The 14859-nt window shown below is 43.7% G+C and overlaps 5 non-coding genes and 17 pseudogenes across 5 annotated transcripts; all 22 read right to left on the reverse strand.

The window, feature by feature from the left end:
• Positions 1-1742: 1742 nt before the first annotated feature.
• On the reverse strand, positions 1743-1857 carry LOC136737869 (U5 spliceosomal RNA). Its single transcript, XR_010812491.1, has one exon. It is a non-coding gene; the product is annotated as a U5 spliceosomal RNA (small nuclear RNA).
• Positions 1858-7619: 5762 nt separating this feature from the next.
• LOC136737622 (uncharacterized) lies at positions 7620-7738 on the reverse strand (annotated as a pseudogene).
• Positions 7739-8286: 548 nt separating this feature from the next.
• Positions 8287-8405, reverse strand: LOC136737636 (uncharacterized; annotated as a pseudogene).
• Positions 8406-8622: 217 nt separating this feature from the next.
• Positions 8623-8741, reverse strand: LOC136737612 (uncharacterized; annotated as a pseudogene).
• A 219-nt stretch (positions 8742-8960) lies between these two features.
• Positions 8961-9079, reverse strand: LOC136737777 (5S ribosomal RNA). The gene has a single exon (XR_010812468.1). It is a non-coding gene; the product is annotated as a 5S ribosomal RNA (ribosomal RNA).
• Positions 9080-9296: 217 nt separating this feature from the next.
• On the reverse strand, positions 9297-9415 carry LOC136737585 (uncharacterized; annotated as a pseudogene).
• Positions 9416-9636: 221 nt separating this feature from the next.
• Positions 9637-9755, reverse strand: LOC136737842 (uncharacterized; annotated as a pseudogene).
• A 209-nt stretch (positions 9756-9964) lies between these two features.
• On the reverse strand, positions 9965-10083 carry LOC136737598 (5S ribosomal RNA). Its single transcript, XR_010812451.1, has one exon. It is a non-coding gene; the product is annotated as a 5S ribosomal RNA (ribosomal RNA).
• A 205-nt stretch (positions 10084-10288) lies between these two features.
• LOC136737620 (uncharacterized) lies at positions 10289-10407 on the reverse strand (annotated as a pseudogene).
• A 216-nt stretch (positions 10408-10623) lies between these two features.
• On the reverse strand, positions 10624-10742 carry LOC136737763 (uncharacterized; annotated as a pseudogene).
• A 215-nt stretch (positions 10743-10957) lies between these two features.
• LOC136737663 (uncharacterized) lies at positions 10958-11076 on the reverse strand (annotated as a pseudogene).
• Positions 11077-11292: 216 nt separating this feature from the next.
• Positions 11293-11411, reverse strand: LOC136737812 (uncharacterized; annotated as a pseudogene).
• Positions 11412-11626: 215 nt separating this feature from the next.
• On the reverse strand, positions 11627-11745 carry LOC136737568 (uncharacterized; annotated as a pseudogene).
• Positions 11746-11964: 219 nt separating this feature from the next.
• Positions 11965-12083, reverse strand: LOC136737642 (uncharacterized; annotated as a pseudogene).
• A 217-nt stretch (positions 12084-12300) lies between these two features.
• LOC136737540 (5S ribosomal RNA) lies at positions 12301-12419 on the reverse strand. The gene has a single exon (XR_010812445.1). It is a non-coding gene; the product is annotated as a 5S ribosomal RNA (ribosomal RNA).
• Positions 12420-12635: 216 nt separating this feature from the next.
• Positions 12636-12754, reverse strand: LOC136737773 (uncharacterized; annotated as a pseudogene).
• Positions 12755-12977: 223 nt separating this feature from the next.
• Positions 12978-13096, reverse strand: LOC136737848 (uncharacterized; annotated as a pseudogene).
• A 224-nt stretch (positions 13097-13320) lies between these two features.
• On the reverse strand, positions 13321-13439 carry LOC136737645 (uncharacterized; annotated as a pseudogene).
• A 226-nt stretch (positions 13440-13665) lies between these two features.
• On the reverse strand, positions 13666-13784 carry LOC136737471 (5S ribosomal RNA). The gene has a single exon (XR_010812429.1). It is a non-coding gene; the product is annotated as a 5S ribosomal RNA (ribosomal RNA).
• Positions 13785-13999: 215 nt separating this feature from the next.
• On the reverse strand, positions 14000-14118 carry LOC136737750 (uncharacterized; annotated as a pseudogene).
• Positions 14119-14340: 222 nt separating this feature from the next.
• On the reverse strand, positions 14341-14459 carry LOC136737520 (uncharacterized; annotated as a pseudogene).
• A 209-nt stretch (positions 14460-14668) lies between these two features.
• Positions 14669-14787, reverse strand: LOC136737605 (uncharacterized; annotated as a pseudogene).
• Positions 14788-14859: the final 72 nt, after the last annotated feature.

The raw sequence follows: 14859 nt of genomic DNA on the forward strand, positions 1-14859 counted from the left end.
ACCAAAGACCTGGGAAAAGGGTTAAATGGCTTCAGTTAAGCCAATTAGGTAATTAAGAGCTCAACTGGAAAAAAAACAGCAGGCATAGGGGTACTTTAGGACCACAGTCACTGATATAACCTACAATGTTGTTGTAATGAAAATCAGCAGACAGTGGGCCTCCTCCAGGACTAAGGTTGAGAAGCACTGGTCTTGAAGACCACAATAACAATCGACCTCAAGGGCTAGGGATATTCGAGGTGATGCTAAACCAGTCCTGAATGTTTAAATATAATGTTATTTTCTTGTAGTGTGCCGTTGCTGTTAATGCAACCAGTTATATTGAGCCATCAAATACAGAAGCTGACGAAAGACATCAACATGTAAATTTAGTTGTAAATTTAAAGTGTGTGTGAAAAGTATTTTGTATATGGAGATTAACCCATAGTTTCACAGATAAATTGTGGACCAGTGATATTCAGGATCTTCAAAACAAGTCCTGAATGCTCAAACTTAACACTTCTTTTTTTAGAGTGTCGTTGCTGTCAATCCAGCCAGTGATGTGGAGCCATCAGATACAGAAGCTGATGAAAAACAACATGTAAATTTCCTAAATTAATATGGTGCATCAAAATACTTATTTAGCACTTTCAACTGTTTCTTTGTGATTCCTAAAATTACTTTACAGGCTGGGGCTGGGGGAAGACACTGCGCCCGCCTGGAGAAGCCTGTACAAGCCCCCCTCAATAAGAGAGCTGGCAATCTGCAGTGGAGGGTGTTACACACCATTATTGCTGTCAATTCTTTTATTACTGTTCTTAACCCTGCTGTGTCCGACGCCTGCCCATTCTGTGCTCAGAGAGAGACCGTGTTTCACTGTTTCAGCACTTGCTCTCGGTTGTCACCCATTTTTAGTCTTTTAACTCGTCTTTTTACTGATCTTAACCTGATTTTTAACACAAAGGTTTTTATTTTAGGGGCGCGATACACCAGAAGGACCAAACATGTGGACCAGCTGGTAAACTTCTTGCTGGGCCAGGCTAAAATGGCCGTCTATAAGACTAGGAAGAACAGAGTGTGTGGGGAGGGCAGTGAGGATGCAGTGAGAGTGTTTGCCATGCTGGTCAAGTGCAGAGTCAGACTAGAGTTTAACTATTACAGGCTGATGAATGATTTGGAGAGTTTTGAACAGGTCTGGTGTATTAATGATGCCCTTTGTGAATTGTATGACGGGGAGTTGGTTTTTATTATGTAATTCATTTATAGGGTTTAGTATTTGATGGTTGTTTTGTTGTGTGTATTGGGTTGCTTTCTTTAAAAGTGTACAGATCAGTGGCGGAGTTAATGCTTGTTGGGGGGAGACAAACAAAGGGGAACACTATTTTTTATTTATTTATTTATTTTCTTTTGTATGAATTATTGCGTGTTGCAAACAGGCAATGAAGTCTGATAAAAGTCAAAAAGTCTCTCTCTCTCTCACACACACACACACAGCCAGCAAGACACACAGAGCCAGCCAGCTCAGCGATGACATCACAAACATCTCTCTCAGGTGACTCCTATGACATCACAGAGCACGTACATTCCGTTGCTTGCCGTCTGTCAACCACTCAGTCACTGCCAGCCAGACTGGCTGGCTGACTGGATGGTGGGGCTGCTTGCTGCTGCTGCGTACCTTAGCAAGCTTATTTGCTTGACCGGCCTTCCTCCTCCGCCCACATGCCCACCTATGTCCGATCTGCTGTTCACCTGGATCACAGCTCCGCCCCAACAAGGCAGAGCCTCCCAAGAATGGTACAAACTCACCCACGATCCCCTCCACGGAAAGCTATAGCAAAAGGCAAAAGCATTATACGTAATGAAGAGGAACCCGAGTCCAAGACGCATCCGACCAGCCATACATATTTGTGTGTATTAAAGATCACATTTTATTACATTTAGATTTTCTGTACTTTATTACATCTTTTTGTGATTTTTAAATGTATTGTTTCTTTTCCTTATATATGTATGTATGTATGTATGTGTGTGTGTGTCTGTGTGAAAGTGTATGTGTTTGTGTGTCTCTGTGTGAAAGTGAGTGTGTGTGTGTCTGTCTCTGTGTTTGTGTCTGTCTCTGTGTGAAAGTGAGTGTGTGTGCGTGTGTCTGTCTGTGAAAGTGTGTGTGTGTGTGTGGGTGTGACAGTGTGTATGAGTGTCTGTCTGTCATGTAACTCGCACATCTGTGAGGGCACCATTTTTGCAGAAAGAGATGTACACATTTTGGAGCAATATATGCTGCCATCCAGACATCGTCTTTTCCAGGGACGTCCCTGCATTTTTCAGCAGGATAACGCCAAACCACATTCTGCCCAGATTACAAGCGCATGGTTGCGTAGGCAGAGAGTGCGGGTGCTAGCATGGCCTGCCTGCAGTCCTGACCTGTCTCCGAATTGAGAATGTGTGGCGCACTATGAAGTGCAAATTAAGACAACGAAGGCCCTGTGCAGTTGCGCAGCTGAGGAAATGCATAATGGATGAATGGGGGAAAATCCCGCTTGCTAAACTTAACCAAGTGGTGTCTTCAGTGCCCAAGTGCTTAATAAGTGTTATTAAAAGAAAAGGTGATGTTACATAGTGGTAAACAGTCGACTGTCCCAACTTTCTTGGTTTCTTTTCACTGCTAATGAGATGCTGTAGAGTGAGTTAGTTATATTGCTTTCAGGAGCTCTAATCGTATTGATGAGTTCATGCAGCATTTGTAATTGAATTTCAAAAAGTAATCCTTGCTGTCTGGCCTGTGTGTATGAGATGTACTCTGTCAATCTTTGGCTAACAACTGAAACATTGGTAGAACAGAAATGGCAACATAAAAAAGAAAAGTACATTTTAAAAGAGCACATTAAATAGGATGAATATACAGTTTTTTACAATCACTTTGTCACTCATTTCAGAACCTTGATGTCATTTTTCAAAACTCTAGACACAAAACTCAAAACGGTCATCACTTGTAACACAGGCTGTCCAATGTTCAAAACATTGCATTGTGCATTCATATCTTTAAAGAAACCTTGCACTTGCAGACTTGTTGGTTCAAATAATTCATTTATCATGAAATACCATAGTAACATTTATTTAGATCACCCACACAGAAGATACCGATAGTTTCACTGTGTAGTTGTTCGTACAATCATTAAATATTGTAGTACAAAATATGTGATACATGTTTCATTATGGTACTACACATAAATACATCACTGTAAAAGGACTAGTAGAGAGAATACTACAGACACAGTGGAATCATTGAACAAAATCTGAAATGTATTGATGCAATACAATCAAATCACACCATAGGTTTCTTTGAAGCCATGCAACAATAATTAGCTACAAAAAAGAACAAAACTACAGTAAAATGTCAACTGCAGTGTTCCTCACCTGGCTTAGTGTAAAACAAAGGATTGATTACTGTACTTCTGAATTTCCATCAGCCCTGTGTTCAGGTTCAGGTTCTCACAACCATTTTTCACAAGAGGCATCTTGAAACTGAACATACCTGAACATACTCAGTCATCAGCTGCTTCACTCTGTCTGCATTTCTTTCAAAAGGCACACTATACTCTGTGCTACACATTGGTATGCAGTATACAGTCATTTGACAATTGAGAGTAGCCTAATGTTTAGTGCATGCTGAAGACTTGCCGCTTCTCAGTACGGACATTTCTGATGATTGAGGCCACAGTTGATCCTGAGTTGATTCTGAGGTTTGATTGAATCATTGTAGCTGCCTCAGTCATGGTCATGCCATGATTTACAACATGCTCTACAACTATTTCTCGGATTTCACTGGACACTATTTGCTGTTGCTGCCGCTGTCTGGTCCGTGGCCTTGTCCTCTACCACGTTCCCCCAACACCTCTCAAATGAGGCCCATGGCTGCCTCTCTGGTGAGGCCTAAGCCCTCCTCTATGACGAGGCCCACGACCACCTCTCAGAAGGGGTGCATGTCCCCTTCCATTCCTTTGACCACCACGTCTTCCTCCTCCCACTGCTTGACCTCTATTGTGACCTGGATGACTTGCCGGCTCCATGTTATCACTGTGTTGCTGGGGTGGATAGCACTCATTTCACTCGATACTCGTACCACAATGTGAAATCAATCATCAATAACCAGTTGGCAGTATTGGAAAAGCAATTACAAGGGCCTGCATACATACAGTAATGTCAAATCTGATGTGGAAGAACAATCATCTTCAACCAGGTTGGAGCGTTAGTTGCAATGCCTTTAATACACGCAGCGTGGAGAGGAACAGTGACTCAAGTAGATCCCAAAGTCGCTCTGCCTTCATTTTAACAGTCAGAGCTTTTATACACAAAAATCAAAGAGCTGGTTATAATCAGAAAGTCATTACTATGTTATCTTAAAAGTTAGCTAAGCAGAATTTATATCATTATAGGACAGAGTTCATAGATCAACACATGGATTAGGGAGCAGGCACTTCAATCATACTGTTTGACATTGTCTCCAAGATTCTCATCGTAAATAACAAACAGAAATCAAACTACCTTCTGGCCTGACCTTCTAGCTTGACCTTATCTTTCTTAAGTATACAAGAGAGAAAAACAGGTATTAGAGAAAAAAATTCTAACTTTCCTTCCACACTGCAAACATGGTGTGGAAAAGTGCTACATGATGATGAATGATGATGAAATATTACATCCATAGATAATGTAGTCCAACTGGTTCATGCTCCTCGTTTATTGATGTCAATGGATCTCATTATCCTGAAACTTTCATGATCGAAACATGGAATATTGTTTGTCAGTTTCCATAAAATTATGCATTAAGAGTAATGCAACAGTCACTTATCATTTTGAGCAGCTGTATCAATTGATAGTTAAATCTTTGTAATGAAATGAATAGACAGTGATCTCAGATGTAATGTGTGAATTGCATTTTGAAATGGTAATACTTTGATGTTAAGTTGTGTCATTTTAGTTCAATGAACAAATGATCTGAGGTTGATGTGTATTGTATCCAAGCAATTGTAAAAAAGTGTTAGAGTTTTGAAAAATGTGCATTTTGATCATCGGGTGTGAGTTTAGTGTCTAGAGTTTTGAAAAATGACATCAAGGTTCTGAAATGAGTGCCAAAGTGATTGTAAAAAAGTGTAATATCAGGGGACAGTGGCTATTAGTGATCTGGCCTTCCGTGGCCTCTGTATTAATGTAACAGGTCACATTGTATGTGTACACTGATACTTGATAGTATAATATAGTACAAGTAAAAAACATACATAGGTATCATAGAAGTATTTTGCAGAAATGATTATGGATAGTTATCAAAATGGAGAGGAAATGCTAAATCCAGTCTCCCCAGGCTGAGCTTCTATTGCTGCACCTGCTGGCCCCACTATATGGATAGAGCCACACCAAGTACAAGAGTCTCCCCATTGCTATTTATATCTCCCTATCCAATCTTATATACGTGTCAGGGTGGGGTGCCTATTCCCCTGCATGCTTTGAAACCTATAGCACCTGGGACGCACACTTGGGATCCGGTTCCTCTGCCCCTCACATACACATGAGGAATCCTAGGTGCTCAACACGTCATACTGTCTCTTTCATCTCATGTGTAAACTATGGACAAATACATGACTAAACGTGTTTAGTTGCTTTTCCCAGAATGCTTTGCGCCACGATATGCAAATAACGGGGACTATGATTGGCTCCCTGACATTACCCACACTGCGACTGATGCTACCCATTTCACTACCCAACAAAGACCCATAATATGCGTGTGTCTGTCTGTCTGTCTGTCAAAGTATGTGTGTGTGTGTCTGTGTGTGTCTGTGTCTGTCTGTCTGTGTGTGAAAGTGTGTGTGTGTCTGTCTGTCTGTCTGTCATGTAACTTGCACATCTGTGAGGGCACCACTAATGCAGAAAGAGATGTACACGTATTGTTTATTTTCCATATATATGTATGTATGTATGTATGCATGTCCAATTGCTTTGACAATACAAATGAATTGAATTGAGAGGGAGAGAGAGAGAGTAAGAGAGAGAGAGAGAGACAGACAGACAGACAGACAGACAGAGAGACACACACACACACACACACACACACACACACACACACACACAGATTTTCCACTGGTTTGAAGGCTCCAAGGTTTTGCACAAAATCTTCTTTGTAAGCAGGGTTCCACCGTAGTTACTTGAAGACGAAGTCTTTGAGGAAAGCAAGGCCCTGTTTGTTCCAAGGGTCAAGTTTCTTAAGACTCAAATAGCTATTTAAGTGACTGACACTTTGGTATTCAGTCGACTTAGTCAATTGTCCAGCTGTAAAACTCCACTGATCAGGTGGGTCTGTAAAGTTATTTATTTAATAAAGTCCTTTAAAATAATTCTTCGCTCAATCTCCTTCTCCCAGTTTAACTCTTCTGTTGCCGGCAAAGACTTGGTTGGTTTCTGATTCCGGTTCTGGCAACAGAGCTACAGGTTGAGCTGTGGCAGCGAGTTTCTGGTTCAGGTGAGAGAGAGAGAGAGAGAAAGACTGTCCGCTGTTCCTTATAGTCTGTCAGATCAGTAGGTGATTGGTCCCTGAGTTCTTGAGATTGGATTTCGGTTTCAGCCCCCAGTGTCCTATTGGAGGGAGGCTTTATTTATGACTGATGTCAATCCATGCCATCTTTTGGAAATGCCGGTTGGCCTGGGTTCGTAGCTCTATGTCGGGATTTCGGCTCTCATCCACTTCAAAGAGTTTTTATCACCTACAGGCCCCTTTCTCCAGACATCTCATAGCAGAATTCCAAACTATTTGGCCTCTTCTCGGTGCCATCCTCCCCAAAACTGTCACTTTGATGCAAACCAGTTCCAAGCTGATGAGCTAAGGAAATCTGATAACTTTGGGGGGGGAGAGGTCTTCTTTAGATCAGTGCTTCAGCTCAGAGCCCAAATGCTCTTATCCAAATACACCCAACATAACGCTACATATGTATGTATGTATGTATATATGTGTAGAAGGAAAATTAGAAATTATTTTCTTACACCTGTTTTTCTCTCTTGTATACTTAAGAAAGATACGGTCAAGCTAGAAGGTCAGCCCAGAAGATAGTTTGATTTCTGTTTGTTATTTACGATGAGAACCTTGGAGACATTGTCAAACGGTATGACCTACGTGCCTGTTCCCTAAAACCATGTGTTGACCTATGAACTCTGTTCTATAATGATATATGTTCTGCTTAGTTAGCCTTTAAGATAACATTGTAATGACTTTCTAGCATGTATGGATGTATGTATGTATGTATATATATATATATATATATATATATATATGTATGTATGTATGTCCAATTGCTTTGACAATACAAATGAATTGAATTGAGAGGAAGAGAGAGAGAGAGAGAGAGAGAAAGAGAGAGAGAGAGACAGACAGACAGACAGACAGACAGACAGACAGCTCAGCGATGACATCACGAGCCTCTCTCAGCTGACTGCTATGACATCACAGAGCACGTACATTCCATTGCTTGTCGTCTGTCAACCACTCAGTCACTGCTAGCCAGACTGTCCCTAAGACAAAGTGTACAATACTTCAATTATATCTCCTCCAGACAGATAAAGAGTATTAAGAGCTACGATGAAGTTACCCAGGAGACGTAAAAAGCTTGCATCACCTGGTATTTCCTGGAGGTCACCCATCCAAGTACTAACCAGGCCCTGGCCCGTTTAGTTTCCAAGGTCTGACGAGATCGGGCGCGTTCAGGACGGTGTGGCCGCAAGCCAAGAGGCCTGGCTGCATGATGTCTCTAAATGGTTGGAGGATATTGACAGAACTTCCAGCAAAAAAAAATGAAAAAAGAAAAATGGAGGGAAAAATATCAGTGCAGCAAAGGGTGTTAAAAGTAGCCGGGTACGTGTACAATACTTCAATTATATCTCCTCCAGACAGAAAGAGAGTATAAAGAGCTACGATGAAGTTACCCAGGAGACGTAAAAGCTTGTAGCACCAGGTTTTTCTAGGAGGTCTCACATTCAAGTACTGACCAGGTCCTGCCCCGTTTCGTTTCCGAGATCTGATGAGATCGGGCGCGTTCAGGTCTGTGTGTCCGCAAGCCGAGATGCCTGGTTGCATGATGTCTCTTAAAGGCTGGCGGATATTGATGGAACTTCCAGAAAAAATAAAAAATAAAAAGAAAAATGGCGGGAAAAATATCAGTGCAGCAAAGGGTGTTGAAAGTAGCCGGGTACGTGTACAATTCTTCAATTATATCTCCTCCAGACAGAAATAGAGTATTAAAAGCTACGATGAAGTTACCCAGGAGACGAAAAAGCTTGCAGCACCTGGTATTTCCAGGAGGTCACCCATCCAAGTACTGACGAGGCCCTGCACCGTTTAGCTTCCGAGATCTGATGAGATCGACCGCGTTCAGGACGGTGTGGCCGCAAGCCAAGCAGCCTGGCTGCATGATGTCTCTTAAAGGCTGGAGGGTATTGACGGAACTTCCAGCAAAAAAAAAAAAGAAAAAAAAAAAATGGAGGGAAAAATATCTGTGCAGTAAAGGGTGTTGAAAGTAGCCGGGTACGTGTACAATTCTTCAATTAAATCTCCTCCAGACAGAAAGAGAGTATTAAAAGCTACGACGAAGTTCCCCAGGTGACGTAAAAAGCTTGCAGCACCTGGTACTTCCAGGAGGTCTCCCATCCAAGTACTGACCAGGTCCTGCCCCGTTTAGTTTCTGAGATCTGACGAGATCGGGCGCGTTCAGGACGGTGTGGCCACAAGCCGAGACGCCTGGCTGCATGATGTCTCTTAAAGGCTGGCGGGTATTGACGGAATTTCCAGCATAAAAAAAAAAAAAAAAATAGAAAAATGGAGGGCAAAATATCAGTGCAGGAAAGGGTGTTGAAAGTAGCCGGGTACGTGTACAATTCTTCAATTATATCTCCTCCAGACAGAAAGAGAGTATTAAGAGCTACGATAAAGTTACCCAGGAGAAGTAAAAAGCTTGCAGCACCTGGTATTTCCAGGAGGTCACCCATCCAAGTACTGACCAGGCCCTGCCCCGTTTAGCTTCCGAGATCTGACGAGATCGGGCGCATTCAGGACGGTGTGGCCACAAGCCGAGACGCCTGGCTGCATGATGTCTCTTAAAGGTTGGCGGGTATTGACGGAACTTCCAGCAAAAAAAAAAAAGAAAAAAGAAAAATGGTGGGAAACATATCAGTGCAGCAAAGTGTGTTGAAAGTAGCCGGGTACGTGTACAATTCTTTAATTATATCTCCTCCAGACTGAAAGAGAGTATTAAGAGCTACGATGAAGTTACCCAGGGGACGTAAAAAGCTTGCATCACCTGGTATTTCCTGGAGGTCACCCATCCAAGTACTAACCAGGCCCTGGCCCGTTTAGTTTCCAAGGTCTGACGAGATCGGGCACGTTCAGGACGGTGTGGCCGCAAGCCGAGATGCCTGGCTGCATGATGTCTCTTAAAGGCTGGCGGGTATTGACGGAATTTCCAGCAAAAAATAAAAAATAAAAAAATTAAAAAATGGAGGGAAAAATAACAGTGCAGGAAAGGGTGTTGAAAGTAGCCGGGAACGTGTACAATTCTTCAATTATATCTCCTCCAGACAGAAAGAGAGTATTAAGAGCTACGATGAAGTTACCCAGGAGACGTAAGAAGCTTGCAGCACCTGGTATTTCTAGGAGATCTCCCATCCAAGTACTGACTAGGCCATGCCCCGTTTAGCTTCCGAGATCTGACAAGACGGGGTGCGTCCAGGACGGTGTAGCCACAAGCCGAGAGGCCTGGCTGCATGATGTCTCTTAAAGGCTGACGGGTGTTGAGGGAACTTCCAGCAAATAAAAAAAGAAAAATGGAGGGAAAAATATCAGTTCAGCAAAGGGTGTTGAAAGTAGCCGGGTACTTGTACATTTCTTCAATTATATCTCCTCCAGACAGAAAGAGAGTATTAAGATCTATGATGAAGTTACCCAGGAGACGTATAAAGCTTGCAGCACCTGGTATTTCCAGGAGGTCACCCATCCAAGTACTGACCAGGCCCTGCCCTGTTTAGCTTCCGAGATCTGATGAGATCGGTCGCGTTCAGGACGGCGTGGCCGCAAGCCGAGAGGCCTGGCAGCATGATGTCTCTTAAAGGCGGGCGGGTTTTGACGGACCTTCCAGCAAAAAAAAGAAGAATGGAGGGAAAAATACCAGTGGAGCAAATGGTGTTGAAAGTAGCCGGGTACGTGTACAAATCCTCAATTATAACACCTCCAGACAGAAAGAGAGTATTAAGAGCTACAATGAAGTTACTCAGGAGACTAAAAAGCTTGCAGCACCAGGTATTTCCAGGAGGTCTCCCATCCAAGTATTGACCAGGCCCTGCCCCGTTTAGCTTCCGAGATCTGACAAGATCGGGCACGTTCAGGTCAGTGTGGCCGCAAGCCTAGAGAGCTGGCTGCATGATGTCTCTTAAAGGCTGGAGGGTATTGACGGAACTTCCGGCAAAAAAAAAAAGAAAAAAGAAAAATGGAGGGAAAAATATCAGTGCAGCAAAGGGTGTTGAAAGTTGCCGGGTACGTGTACAATTCTTCAATTATATCTCCTCCAGACTGAAAGAGAGTATTACGAGCTACGATGAAGTTACCCAAGAGACGTATAAAGCTTGCAGCACCTGGTATTTCCAGGAGGTCACCCATCCAAGTACTGACCAGGACCTGCCCCGTTCAGCTTACGCGATCTGACGAGATCGAGCGCGTTCAGGACGGTGTGGACACAAGCCGAGAGGCCTGGCTGCATGATGTCTCTTAATGGTTGGCGGGTATTGACGGAACTTCCAGCAAAATAAAAAAAAAAAAGAAAAACGGAGGGAAAAATACCACTGCAGCAAAGGGTGTTTAAAGTAGTCGGGTACGTGTACAATTCTTCAATTATATCTCCTCCAGACAGAAAAAGAGAATGAAGAGCTATGATAAAGTTACCCAGGAGACGTAAAAAGCTTGCAGCACCAGGTATTTCCACGAGTTCTCACATTCAAGTACTGACCAGGCCCTGCCCCGTTTAGCTTCCGAGATCTGATGAGATCGGGCGCATTCAGGACAATGTGTCCGCATGCCAAGAGGCTTGGCTGCATGATGTCTCTTAAAGGCTGGAGGATATTGACGGAACTTCCAGCAAAATAATGAAGAAAAAAGAAAAATGGAGGGAAAAATATCAGTGCAGCAAAGGGTGTTGAAAGTAACCGGGTACGTGTACAATACTTCAATTATATCTCCTCCAGACTGAAAGAGAGTATCAAGAGCTACGATAAAGTTACCCAGCAGACGTAAAAAGCTGGCAGCACCTGGTATTTCCAGGAGATCTCCCATCCAAGTACTGACCAGGTCCTGCCCCGTTTCGTTTCCGAGATCTGACGAGATCGGGCGCGTTCAGGTCTGTGTGTCCGCAAGCCGAGATGCCTGGTTGCATGATGTCTCTTAAAGGCTGGCGGATATTGATGGAACTTCCAGAAAAAATAAAAAATAAAAATAAAAATGGCGGGAAAAATATCAGTGCAGCAAAGGGTGTTGAAAGTAGCCGGGTACGTGTACAATTCTTCAATTATATCTCCTCCAGACAGAAATAGAGTATTAAGAGCTACGATGAAGTTACCCAGGAGACGAAAAAGCTTGCAGCACCTGGTATTTCCAGGAGGTCACCCATCCAAGTACTGACGAGGCCCTGCACCGTTTAGCTTCCGAGATCTGACGAGATCGGGCGCGTTCAGGACGGTGTGGCCACAAGCCGAGACGCCTGGCTGCATGATGTCTCTTAAAGGCTGGCGGGTATTGACGGAATTTCCAGCATAAAAAAAAAAAAAAAAAATAGAAAAATGGAGAGAAAAATATCAGTGCAGGAAAGGGTGTTGAAAGTAGCCGGGTACGTGTACAATTCTTCAATTATATCTCCTCCAGACTGAAAGAGAGTATTAAGAGCTACGATAAAGTTACCCAGGAGATGTAAAAGCTTGCAGCACCAGGTATTTCCAGGAGGTCTCACATTCAAGTACTGACCAGGTCCTACCCCGTTTAGCCTCCGAGATCTGACGAGATCGGGCGCGTTCAGGATGGTGTGGCAGCAAGCCGAGATGCCTGGCTGCATGATGTCTCTTAAAGGCTGGAGGGTATTGACGGAACTTCCAGCAGAAAAAAAAAAAGAAAAAGAAAAATGGAGGCAAAAATACCAGTGCAGCAAAGGGTGTTGAAAGTTGCCGGGTACGTGTACAATACTTCAATTATATCTCCTCCAGACAGAAAGAGAGTATTAAGAGCTATGATAAAGTTTCCCAGGAGAAGTAAAAAGCTTGCAGCACCTGGTATTTCCAGGAGGTCTCCCATCTAAGTACTGACCAGGCCCTGCCCCGTTTAGCTTCCGAGATCTGACGAGATCGGGCGCATTCAGGACGGTGTGGCCACAAGCCGAGACGCCTGGCTGCATGATGTCTCTTAAAGGCTGGAGGGTATTGACGGAACTTCCAGCAAAAAAAAAAAGAAAAAAGAAAAATGGAGGGAAAAATATCTGTGCAGTAAAGGGTGTTGAAAGTAGCCGGGTACGTGTACAATTCTTTAATTAAATCTCCTCCAGACTGAAAGAGAGTATTAAGAGCTACGATGAAGTTACCCAGGAGACGTAAAAAGCTTGCAGGACCTGGTATTTCCAGGAGGTCAACAATCCAAGTACTGACCAGGCCCTGCCCCGTTTAGCTTCCGAGATCTGACGAGATTGGGGGCGTTTAGGACGGTGTGGCCGCAAGCCAAGAGGCCTGGCTGCATGATGTCTCTTAAAGGCTGGCGGGTATTGACGGAACTTCCAGCAAATAAAAAAATAAAAATAAAAAAAGAAAAACGGAGGGAAAAAAATCAGTGCCGCAAAGGGTGTTGAAAGTAGCCAGGTACGTGTACAATTCTTCAATTAAATCTCCTCCAGACAGAAAGAGAGTATTAAAAGCTACGACGAAGTTCCCCAGGTGACGAAAAAAGCTTGCAGCGCCTGGAATTTCCAGAAGGTCTCACATTCAAGTAATGACCAGGCCCTGCCCAGTTTAGCTTCCGAGAGCTGACGAGATGGGGCGCGTTCAGGACAGTGTGGCCGCAAGCCAAGACGCCTGGCTGCATGATGTCTCTTAAAGGTTGGCGGGTATTGACGGAACTTCCAGCAGAAAAAATAAATAATAATAAAAATAAAAAAATTGATGGAAAAATATCAGTGCAGCAAAGGGTGTTGACAGTAGCTGGGTACGTGTACAATACTTCAATTATATCTCCTCCAGACAGAAAGAAAGTATTAAGAGCTACGATAAACTTACCCAGCCGACGTAAAAAGCTTGCAGCACCTGGTATTTCCAGGAGGTCTCCCATCCAAGTACTGACCAGGCCCTGCCCCACTCAGTTTCCGAGATCTTACGAGATCGGACGCGTTCAGGACGGTGTGGCCGCAAGCCAAGATGCCTGGCTGCATGATGTCTCTTAAAGGCTGGCGGGTATTGACGGAACTGCCAGCAATAAAAAAAAAAAAAAAAAAAGAAATAGAAAAATGGAGGGAAAAATATCAGTGCAGCAAAGGGTGTTGAAAGTAGCCTAGTACGTGTACAATTCTTCAATTATATCTCCTGGAGACAGAAAGAGAGTATTAAGAGCTACGATGAAGTTACCCAGGAGACGTAAAAGGCTTGCAGCACCTGGTATTTCTAGGAGGTCTCCCATCCAAGTACTGACCAGGCCCTGCCCCGTTTAGCTTCCGAGATCTGACGAGATCGGGCGCATTCAGGACGGTGTGGCCGCAAGCCGAGAGGCCTGGCTGCATGATGTCTCTTAAAGGTTGGCGGGTATTGACGGAACTTCCAGCAAAAAAAAAAAAAAAAAAGAAAAATGGATGGAAAAATATCAGTGCAGCAAAGGGTGTTGACAGTAGCTGGGTACGTGTACAATACTTCAATTATATCTCCTCCAGACAGATAGAGAGTATTAAGAGCTACGATAAAGTTACCCAGGAGACGTAAAAGCTTGCAGCACCAGGTATTTCCAGGAGGTCTCACATTCATGTACCGACCAGGTCCTGCCCCGTTTAGCTTCCAAGATCTGACGAGATCGGGCGAGTTCAGGATGGTGTGGCCGCAAGCCGAGATGCCTGGCTGCATGATGTCTCTGAAAGGCTGGCGGGTATTGAGGGAATTTCCAGCAAAAAAAAAAAAAAAAAAAAAAAAAGAAAAATGCATGGAAAAATATCAGTGCAGCAAAGGGTGTTGACAGTAGCTGGGTACGTGTACAATACTTCAATTATGTCTCCTCCAGACAGAAAGAGAGTATTAAGAGCTACGATGAAGTTACCCAGGAGACAAAAAAGCTTGCAGCACCAGGTATTTCCAGGAGGTCACCCATCCAAGTACTGACCAGGCCCTGCCCCTTTTACCTTCCGAGATCTTACGAGATCGGGCGCATTCAGGACGGTGTGGCCACAAGCCGAGAGGCCTGGCTGCATGATGTCTCTTAAAGGTTGGCGGATATTGACGAACTTCCAGCAAAAAAAAAAAAGAAAAATGGAGGGAGAAATATCAGTGCAGCAAAGGCTGTTGAAAGTAGCCGTGTACGTGTACAATACTTCAATTATATCTCCTCCAGACAGAAAGAGAGTACTAAGAGCTACGATGAAGTTACCCAGGAGACGTAAAAAGCTTGCAGCACCTGGTATTTCCAGGAGGTCACACATCCAAGTACTGACCAGGTCCTGCCCCGTTTAGCTTTCGAGATCTTACGAGATCGGGCGCGTTCAGGACGGTGTGGCCACAAGCCGAGAGGCCTGGCTGCATGATGTCTCTTAAAGGTTGGCGGGTATTGACGGAACTTCCAGCAAAAAAAAAAAA

The sequence above is a fragment of the Amia ocellicauda genome, unplaced genomic scaffold (assembly GCF_036373705.1).
Source record: "Amia ocellicauda isolate fAmiCal2 unplaced genomic scaffold, fAmiCal2.hap1 HAP1_SCAFFOLD_54, whole genome shotgun sequence".
Classification (NCBI taxonomy): Eukaryota; Metazoa; Chordata; class Actinopteri; order Amiiformes; family Amiidae; genus Amia; species Amia ocellicauda.